The sequence below is a fragment of the Musca autumnalis genome, unplaced genomic scaffold (genome assembly GCF_047663935.1).
Source record: "Musca autumnalis isolate F117 unplaced genomic scaffold, ASM4766393v1 scaffold_2, whole genome shotgun sequence".
Classification (NCBI taxonomy): Eukaryota; Metazoa; Arthropoda; class Insecta; order Diptera; family Muscidae; genus Musca; species Musca autumnalis.
The window spans coordinates 156,615,422-156,626,943 of NW_027411755.1; positions in this window are offsets into that span (position 1 = coordinate 156,615,422).

The window sequence follows — 11,522 nt, forward strand, 5'->3', positions numbered from 1 at the left end:
TATACAGATAATTTTCTTTTTAGGAGTTGTCTATCCATTGAGATCCCAAAATACACCCACTTCAGAAGGAAACTGTAGCAACACTCATTAAAAGAGCTAATCGTTGTTCTTTCTATCCTCCTAAACACAATATCCTAAACACAATACCAAATTACAGCAATTTCTGTTCCAAAATTTGACAAAAGTCCTCGATATACATAAGATTGGGCAATATCGGTCCATGAAGGTTAAATAATTCCTAGATATATTTGAATTGGTAGTTTTTTGCGAGTAAGTTTTTTATCTTCTGGGAACACAAAATTCCACTTAACAACCAACTCGATAGGAAAATCTTCAAACAAATTTTAAATTGGGTGGTACCTTTACTTGGGGCCCTTTGCAAAATGTGGAAGTATGTTGTCTGATTTTTTGCAAGGAATGTTTTTAAAACTTTCAAAATGTAAAAAATTTGTGAGTTCCGTTCTAGGGGACTATATAAAGACCTATACGGACACATTTCTGGCTGAAAGTTTTATACTCCAATTCCAATGATATATTGAGACCACAACCAACAAACCAACAAAATACCGAAAATCGGGAAGTACCATATGAAGACATGGACCTATACCAACAAATGTCAGCCATTTTGGTGGGATATTGAGACTAAATCCCTCAAAATACGGAAAATCGGAAGGTACCGTCCTATGTGGGCTATATTGAGAAGTTGATCTATACCGACAAATTTCAGGTGGAAATTTTGTTAGCCCCAGCGAAAACTTAATTCCAAATTCCAGCCATTTTAGTGGTATATTGAGGCTAAACCCTTGAAAATATCTAAAATCGGAATGTACCTTTATATGAGGGATATATCAAAACGTGGACCGATACCGACACATTTCTTGGAGAAAGTTTTGTGTCCCACACAAGACTAAATACCAAATTTCAGCCATTTTAGTGGTATATTGAGGCTAAACCTTTGAAAATATCGAAAATCGGGATGTACCTTTCTATGAGGGATATATCAAAACGTGGACCGATACCGACACATTTCTTGGAGAAAGTTTTGTGGTCCCACACAAGACTAAATACCAAATTTCAGCCATTTCGGTGTTATAATGAGGCTAAAACCTTCAAAATACCGAATATCAGGATGTACCGCTCTATGAGAAGTATATCAAAACATGGACCGATACCGACAAATTTCGGTGAGAAAGTTTTGTTGCCCAAAGATGGACTAAATGCCAAATTTCAGCCATTTTGGTTGGATAATATAGATTTAACCTTCAAAATGCCGAAAATCGGGAGATACCGTCCTATGGAGGCTATATCAAAACTTGTACCTATAAAAGCATTTTTGCGTTGAAATATTTCTTAGCCTCTGGAAACACAAAATACCAAATTTGCAACCGATTCGGCGGTCAAATGGGACTAATACATTCAAAATATCCTTAAATGACGCGTACTATAAATGGGGCGTTATATGGGGGCTATACCAAAACGTGGACCTATATAAACAGATTTTTGTGGAAATGTTTTTTAGCCTCTGGAGACACAAAATGCCAAATTACAACCGATTCGGTGGTCAAGTGAGACAAATATCTTAAAAATTCTTTAAAACGACGACGCGTCACTTTGAATGGGGGCTATACGAAAACGAGGACCGCTTTCAATACCAAAAGTCCTACGTACATACAATAGATTTTACCAACATTTCATGAACCTAGGTCAATCCGTTCGGACGCTAGAGTGATTTCCACAGGCGGATGAACATATCGATGTAGAATTGCACGCTGATCATAAATATATATAGTTTGTGGGGTCTACAATGATTATTTCGGGTAGTTACAAACGATATGACAAACTTAATATACCCCCATCTTATGGTGGAGGGTATAAAAACAAGTAGGAACGGCGTTAAGTTCGGCTAGGCCGAAATTGCTATACTCTCCACCACGAGTTGTATTGAAGAAGTTCGGTAAAACAATGTGCTAACCTTCATAATACCGAAATTCGGGAGGTACCGTTCCATGGGGGCCATATCAAAACGTCCACCTACACCTAAAAATTTCCAGCGGAAAGTTTTTAGACTCAAAGAAGACTAACTACCAAATTTCCGATACTTCGGTAAAACCTTAAAAATACCCAAAATCAAGAGGTACGCTTCTATGGGGGATGCAGGAACCTGCGGACCTATACTGATAATTCTCTTCTGGAATATTTTATAACCCCATGAAAGACTAAATAACAAAATCCTGTTTTTCGGTGGGATATTGACGTCACAACCTTCAGCATTACGAAAATCGAAGAATTTTAGTCAGAAAGGCTTTTTCCTCCAACAAAGACTAGGTACCAAATTTCAGTCATTTCGGTGTGATAATGAGGCTAAAACATTCAAAATACTTGAACCTGTACCGACAAGTTTCATAGGGAACGGATAGTACCTCAAATGAAGACCAAATACCAGCCATTTCGGTGGAATATTGAGGCCACAATCTTCAAAATACCGGAAACACGAAGGTACCGTTCTATAGAGGCAATACTAAGGCGTGGCACGTTTAATACCGCAAATTAAAACCACATACCAAATTTGAGCAATTTCGGTGGAATATTCAGGCTAAAACCTTCAAAATACCGAAAATCGGGATGTACCGTTCTATGGGGACTATATGAAAGCGTGGACCTATACCGACAAATTTCTGGGGGAAAGTTTTTTACCACCAATGAAGGCTAAGTATCAAATGAAAGCTATTTCGGTGTGATAATGAGGCCAAAACCTTCAAAATACCGAAAATGTGGTGGTGGACCCATTTGCAATACCAAACATCCAAGGAGAAATGGAAACTTCTATACCAAATTACAAAGTTCTATCTTAGAAATTACAAGCTGTATCTTGATTTAAACAGACGAACGGACAGACGGACATGGTTATATCGACTTAGAATTTTTCCCTGATCAAGAATATATACTTTATAGCGTGTTCGATGAATATTTCAATGTGTTAAAACGGAATGACAAATTTAATTATATCATACCATACCTCCATATTATGGTGGAGTGTATAATTAGGGGGAAGGAGTTCCAAAAAGAAGAAATTTAGATTTTTGGGTCGCTCTAGTGTATATGTATGTGAGTCATTGCATTCTGACGCTATGCATTGGAAGATGTACTTGCTGTTTGTGGAAGTGAAATATTTTAGAAAGTCATTGTTGATTTGACATGGAAAATCAATCATGTCAATTTTTGTGAGTAAGATGTTGCCTGACAACACAACATTTTATACGAGTATATGTTATTATAACTCGTAAAGGAGTTGAGAATTTTGCAAAGGTTTCATGGTCATCGATGGCGTGACTCTTCAAAGACATCTTCTTCAATTTTCAATTGCTACAATTGTTCAATGATAGAGATGTGTGTGCGCCCCCATGTTTGTGTGACTTCCAGGTTTATAATGTCGATATTGTTTGGATGTTGACATTCGTGTCTTTGATGATGACGATGATCTACTGTCCATTGATAGCAAATTTATGTAGGTGTCATGTAATAAAATTCAGTTCTATTGATGGGGAGATGGAGATGTTTGGTCGAAAAATGTTTAAGGGAACGCTGGATGAAGACATTGGTTAAAGATCAGGGGGTCCTTAAATTAAAATATAATATCAGTGGTGGGTTTTATGGGAAGCCGATTTTTATCAAATCTTGTTAATGTTTGAATAATCTGATTAAACCATGTTTTTTGTTATGTAAAACATTTATGTAAATAAACATATAAGTTAATTAGATAACTTGCATATGCCCGCATATTCTGCTGCTTTCATATGAAGTGTGCCGCAAATTTCTTTCCCAAATATTAGCAACAAAAATAAATGTCTACATAAAATTGCCTCTATTCGTATATGCCCACATAAGTCCAACTGGCGCTTAATTGTGAATACAACATGTGCGGTGACGATGATGACGGCTGCAATTGTTGCAAACAGCAGCATTTCTGGTCCAAATAAATGCCGTTGGCAGCATAAGAAAGAGTTGAAACAGCAAAGACAGCAGTAACATTAACAATAATATGATTTAGTTTTGGAATAATATATTTATAGTGTTGTTAGCACCCTACTGAGTCATCAACTTGTATGCAACTGAAAGTTGCATTTACCGGTACTGCTACAAACAGCTACAGAGATATACAGACATTCATATCCATGCTACTGCATGGATTGAAATGTGCTGTACATCTGTTTGAACGAATGTATGTATGTGGCGCATGTGTGCTCACATAAAAAAACGAACTCCAGAGACAGCCGGACAAATAGCAAAAAAAAGAAATAACCTAAAATCAACAGTGGGTGGCATTCATAGATACAAATTTAACGATGTTGAAAAGCCACTTACTCCCTTACTCTCCCAGTCATATACCTCCACACACCATCAATGGATTTCAAACTGGGCCTGTATACACGTGGACACCAGCCAGTAAGGTTTAATTATGAAACACTTTTTCATTTGCAACATTACAACCAACAGTGGCAGACTGTTGGTTTTTGCTGCTGCTGTTGTTGTTGTCTTTGTTGCAATCATTTTTTGGCAAATTTATTTCCTTTTGTTCAGTGCAGTAGTTACATTTTTATTATGATAAATTTATTGCCACCAATTGCCCAAGAAAAAAAGGGTCTGAAATTTGATTTTCTATATTTCATTGAGAATGTTTACTGTTTGTTTTGGATTACCTTTAGAAACTTTGTGTTATACACCCGAAGAATTTAGCTACTACAGAGCATTTGTTAATAAACCTGAATGTACAATCCTTTCCTTTTGATGTTTTTCAGGAGTCTATATTTTATTTTAAGAAGTTATACTCTGGACTTTTTCATATAAGTTTTCTCTGTCATTGTCTATAGGTACATACACATTGCATAAGCGTATATAGTTTCATCGTTTTCGAATTTAGTCTTTGCTAGGGGTACACTGTGCAACATTTTTGAGCCAATCGCGTGCAAACAACTTCTGTCCAGAATTTTATGAAAGTAGAGGACCAATAGGCAAAAACCATATTTGGGTTTTATTTTCTTAGATCGGGTTCGGTTTTTATGGCCTCATCTAAACATGGTTAAAGATCGAATTTTTAAAACAAATCGGGCCTGTATCTCTGAAACCAATACGAATCTTGTTTTGGCATCTGCAGCAAACTTGTAGATAAGAGCAAGAAGAAAATATTTAGAGGAATAGTGAACTCGAAAAACTGTATTTATTGCCTTAAATTTTATAATATATCTAAAAATTCTATAATTTGTGTATATTTCGCAGCGTATCTCCCAAAATGTTAAATTCTTCTTAATGGTATCTTTCGGGAAAAAATTCTCTGGAATGTAATACACAACTCTTCAGAACATTATATTGTTGTAAAATGCCTCTATCGCCTTGTTTATAGCAAATTTTTCAACAACAATTTGGTAAATATTTCAATATTTCATGTAATCACCAACATGAGAATAAACAGCCTGTGTGAACATTGTTTGAAATAATATTTGAAAAAGGTATGTTATGAAATACCCTTAAACAATGTGAAATAGCCATTTTAGAGTTTCAGAATGTTCTGATGAATTGATGGTCACATTTTTTGGAAAATTTTTAGAATGGTTACTTGTTTCAACTCCCAACAGTTTAGTTGTTACTGACGAGAATTTCAGAAATTATGTAAACTTTTCTATATTTTAACGATTTTGATGCGCTAGATGCAGCTTTTCCTAGTTTATCTGTTTGACACATAAGTTCTACTACTTTAGGGCTACAATATTGCTGAAGACTGCAAAGCAAAATTCTTATTAGTTTCGGAGATAAAGGTCCGATCATTGGAAAAAGGCTCATTTTAGGTCGGTTTAGATGAGACCATAAAATCTAAACCCGATCTAAGAACACAAAACCCAATTAAGGTTTTTGCAGTCTCAATATGTACTTTCACAAAATGCCCATTAGAAGTTGTTTGCATTTCCAGTGTTGCACAGTGGTATAAAACATTACTACATAAAATTGTCGGTATAGATCCACGATTTAATACAGTCCTATGTAACGGTTCCGCTCAATTCTTTGTATTCCGTGGGCTCCATGTTTTCGGACCGAAACAGAAAAGTTTTATTGGGAAAATTGTTAATACCGGACAATGTTTTGGAGGGACATCGTGGCGCAGAAGCTTAGTACTTTATTATTGGGGTATCTTTTATTTGGAATCTATGAATATATGTATGTACCAAATTTCCATGACCGCTGAAAGTTTGGGCCAGGTAAAAGTTTAGCTCTACATGACTTTTTCTCATCCATGTTTGTATACAGGGATTAAGATTGTAAGTACATATATCTGCCTTTTGAACAAGTTTGCCATTCTTGTTGTCATTTCTCAAAAAATCTTCTTCTGGCTTCTTCATTGATTACACGAATTTGAATATTGTTGTGTCCATTTCGGTTGCATTGATCGATTATAAATTTTCTTTCTTCTAATATCATTTATATCGGTGGTATTCCGGCAAGGACCGATAAGGCTGCTGTTGAAATTGTACGGTAAGCGGATGTAACTCTTAGTGAGCAGGTCCGATATACTTTATCCAGGATCTTGCTTAGTGAATGGTTATTTCCTATAGCATCACTTATGATAGGAGCAGCATATGTTACTTGCACATAGGCCACTAAGCTTATTAGCCTTCTGATTGTTTGTCCACGGCCACGAATTCTGGGCATGGTTCTTATTAGCTAGTTTGCTGTGCCCAATGCTCTTTCTATTGCAATATAGTACTACTCCTAAATATTTAAGACTTTTATTAAAAGAAATATCATGTCCGTCCACTATAATTTGCGGGATATTGAAACTGCGCTTTCTGGTCACAAGGATCGTTTCAGTTTTGGTTGCGGCCAGTGAAAAACTCTTTGATCTTAGCCATCTGGATATTCTTGGCAGGGAGTCATTTGCAATGATTTCTATTAAGTGTGCAGTAGGTTGGTTGACAATTAGCGCGACGTCGTATGCGTATCCGACTAGTTTTGTTCCTTCGGGTAGATTTAAATTTAGAAGGCCGTCGTACATCATGTTCCATAGGAAAGGTCCTAATATAGACCCTTGTGGAACGCCAGACGTTATCCCATATTTTTCTGTTCCCAGATCAGTATCAAACAGTAGTGTTCTATCTAGTCAATCATTCTGACTAGATAACTAGGAATATATCGGTCCCTTAATGTCTGCATTATAACATTCCAATTGGCTGATTTAAACGCATTTTTTAAATCAAGGGTTATAATTGCACAAAAATGTTTTTGATGCATCGATAACCTTGCTTTCTCTACTAAATTTTTTATGGCATTGACCGTTGACTTTCTCTTAATAAAATTAAACTGCAATTTTGAGAAGCCTCCGTTTTATTTGTTCCTCCTCCAATCTATTTAGTAATAGTAATAGTTTATTATTCTTTCGTAGAAGTACGAGTTTTTGTTGTTTCCAGATTTTGGGGAACGTTCCTTGCATGAGACACTGGTTAAAAGTGTGTTCGAATAGTTCAGCCCATTCTTTACCTACAATTGATATTACCTCGTTGGGGATTCCGTCTGGGCCTAGTGGTTTGCATTTTATTAGATTATGGGTTGCATTTCTAATTTCGGCATTAGTGAAAAGCTTCACGTTTTCTATTGTTGCAGAGGGCAATTTTTTTCTACTGTCAGTGCTCTTAGGGAATGACGTACGAACGATTGTACAGGCCTATCAGGAATTTTTATTCCCGAAATCTCATTTCTGTTTCCAACCTTTTTCGTTGTAATTTGGTATGGGAGGACCATGGACCATAGTTCATCCCAGAATTTTTTCTTTGCTCTTTTAATTTCTCTGCGTAGATTTTTTCGTACTATCCTGTACCCTTCTAGAGCCTCAGCATCGCCCATTCTTCGATTGGCCACTCGTTTTGCTTTGAGGCATTATTTGCACCACCAATAAACTTGTTTTCTGAAGTACTTTGATTTCAGAAGCGTCAGTTTCCTTGGATGCTGTTTACAATTTCAGCTTCATCAGTAGTTGCTTCGATATCTCTGATATCCACCAAGAATTTCTGCTTTTGCGTTTGTACTACGACATTTTCACCGAATGAAGATTTAATTGCACTTTCCAATTTTTTGGCTTGCCCATCTCCCTTTCCTAGCTCAACGCATACATTTACCGTCCATAGTTTTGTGGATTCTCTTTATTCCCACTCCAATTTCCACAGTACTCCATCCAGTACTGGTAGCACAAACTAGTCGAACTTAGGTTTTTAAGTGAACAGTACCAGTTCTGTCGTTGTTGGATTTACAGCAAGGGCGTTTGTTTTGGCCAATTTCTCTCCAATTTCCACAGTACTCCATCCAGTACTGGTAGCTCAAACTAGTCGAACTTAGGTTTTTAAGTGAACAGTACCAGTTCTGTCGTTGTTGGATTTACACCAAGGGCGTTTGTTTTTGCCAGGCGAGACAACGCTGATACAGCTCCTTGTACGAGCTCCGAAATTGTGGACAGAAATTTGCCAGAAATCAGTAGAACTACGTCATCCGCGTAGGGAACAACTTCAGTTTCCTGATTATCCAACTTCATCAGTATCAGAATTAGTCACTGCAAGAGAGTCACTGTGAGAGCATTCTACCCTGAGGAGTGCCTCTAGTTACTGTTACTTTTAATGACCGTCTGCCCAATACTTGCATTTACAATTCTGCTTTGTAGCATTTTATTTATTCGTTGTATTGACATTTCTAAGTGAGAGGTAAGACGATTCAAGTTGTACATTATACCAAGAAAAGCGGCCAGCGCACAGTGCGAAATATGGAAACTTTAGTGGAACTTTACTCATAAATTAAAAATGCACTTAAAAGTTGCATTTTTGTTTTACAATATTTATTTACCTTAAAAATTGATACAAACAAATAAATGGTAAATTAGTTGACTATAGTTTTTTGTCGCTGTTATAATTCTTGGCAATTTTTTAATTATTTGGCGTTTATAGAGTTGCAACATCTAATTTAGTTTGGCTGCTATTCGTTCCCCAAAAATGTGAATTTTTAAAACTTATTTTTTCTTTACAATCTTTTGAGGATTTTAAATGTGTTGTCGTGAGCTGGAGAATGAATCGCACATTTTCTGAGAGGAAGGATATTTTGCTTTGGGCAAACCAAAAAAAAAAAAAAACTGCAGGTTTGAGAGATAAAAGTCATTAGAATATTCATATATCTATATTTTTGAAAATTTTATAGAAGAACCGGCATTAGACGTCATTGTTGGTTTCGTTTATGCCAAAATGGGTTCACCAATGCTAAGAAATGTAGCTTTTTATATTTTGAAGACTATTCTCTAATTTCATTCACATTATATAGAAAAAAATTGTCAAATTTGAACAGTTTTCGCAGGACATAGTAAAGTACCTAAAACAAAGCATAGTTACACTACATGCTTTTAGGTGATAGACTCATTTGCAGAACCGTGTAAAAAGATAAACATATCCTCAATCGAAACGTTCAATTTGTAAAATGTATGTTATATCTATGAGACTATACTAAACATAAAAAATCTCAAAAATATATTTTCTTGGTATTCATTTGTTAATATTTTGGGGGAAGGGCGGTTAAGACAAAAGCAAGGATCTATACTGTAAACTGTTTTATTAGAATATTTTCTATTCAACGATTACAAATTTTCAGGAAAACTAAACTCGGTTGGGAATAACTACCTAACACCTTCAAAATATCTCAAATCGGGGACCCTTCATATTGGAGCTATAGGAAAACGAGAGCCCATTTTGCTAATATTTCACAAAACGAACTACGAAGAACAAAAAAATCCAATATACAAACAAATAGGTCGGTAAATGTGCTTGTAACCTTTAAAATATGTCATATTGGCCGTTACCGCTCAATGGGGACTATACCAAAACGCTAACAGATATTGATAATATTTTGTACAGATGTTCTTCGTCCACTGAAACCCCAATATACCATTTTGCAACAAAATCGGTAGAAAAATGAACCTAATACGTAAAAGCGGTCGCCACCGATACGAGGGGGCTATAGGAAACCACATACGAAACATTTTTTGGAAAATGTTAGTAACCTACGTCCTTCACATTAAAAATTATGAGTAAAGTTCCAATTGCCCATATTTCGCTCATTTTCCAATCGAAATAAGACTCCACCTCATGAAGGGCTGGTCCTACATATTTGCCTTTAATGAAGGCATGTTGCAAGTTGCTTTAAGGTGCGGAATCCACATGACTGCTTATGTCCTGGTCGATCTATCTTTCGAGTGTCTTGAGGAGAAAAGAGGGAAAGCTAAAGGGTCCGTAGTCCTTCGGGGGGGGCGTGACTAGATTTCGATGCTTTAGGAATGTAAGTGACTTTCACCTTTTTCTACAGGGCAAGCACACACGAAAATAGCAGACAAGCCCTAAAGATTTTCTTAAGGATTTGTTATTTTTGAATGTATTGACTGTCCATTTTATCTTTTTTATATTCTCAATAGACGTCAGCTGAAAGTTTCTGTAAGGAGTTTGGCGGACTCCGTCAAAGGAGATCTAGAAAAATATCTTCATATGGTCCGAGAAGGAGTACTTGTCATATACCTTCTAGTTTCTGATGACAGAGTTGTTAAGATTGGATAGAGTTTTATCAATATCTCCTCGCTGTCCATAATTTTACAGGTCGGATCACTACCCTTGTTGCATATTCATATGTTATATGATAAAATAAAATAAATCGCATCGCTAACTACATTGCGTACGCTCATCATCTCGTCCAGCATAGCAGGTTTGGTGAATTCGGGAGTTCAAAAGGCAAGTAGACTGAGGACAGAGGTGTGGCCAGTCTCACCGTGCACATGTCTCCATTACTGCAATTAGAGAAAGATTAGATGCAAGCTCTTCCTACCTACTACAAACCTTGTCCGCCTCAGACGAGGCGAAGACTTCAATGTTGGCATTGCATAGTACAGAAACCATATAGGGTTCCTGAACTAAGGCAATGGTCTAATTCAGAATTCGTGAGGGACAATAGTAGTTCGGCGGCAGCAGCTGTACAACGATGTAGATTAATCTGCATGATGCGTAGCGCTTGCCACTTCCCTATTCTTGCTGAGTTGAGTGTGGTGGATTCAAACGGAACCGAATCAATCCCAATCCGAAGTTCAGTTTTCCCTCATGTTTTCTCAGATAACCCATCCCTAAAGAAAGAGCAACGATTTTTTCCAGTAGCTTTGACTTAGAATCTACTACGTTTCTGAGAATTTGAGGCACCGTATATAGATATTTGCAGTATTTCTTCTAATCATATAGCATATACGAAGATGGACTTTATCGCCTCAATCTTTTGGGTATTTTCCCCACAGAAAGTTAAAAAGGTTTGCATCAAAATATTCTTACAGATGTACAACTTTTTATGCTTCCTGAAATAAGCGCATTAAATCTCTATAAAGTATAAACCCCAAGGGAAACAACACCAACTTGCGCTTGTAGTCTGGATCCTTTAATTCTTGATCAAATATTTCAAGGGGATAAAATGTGTTG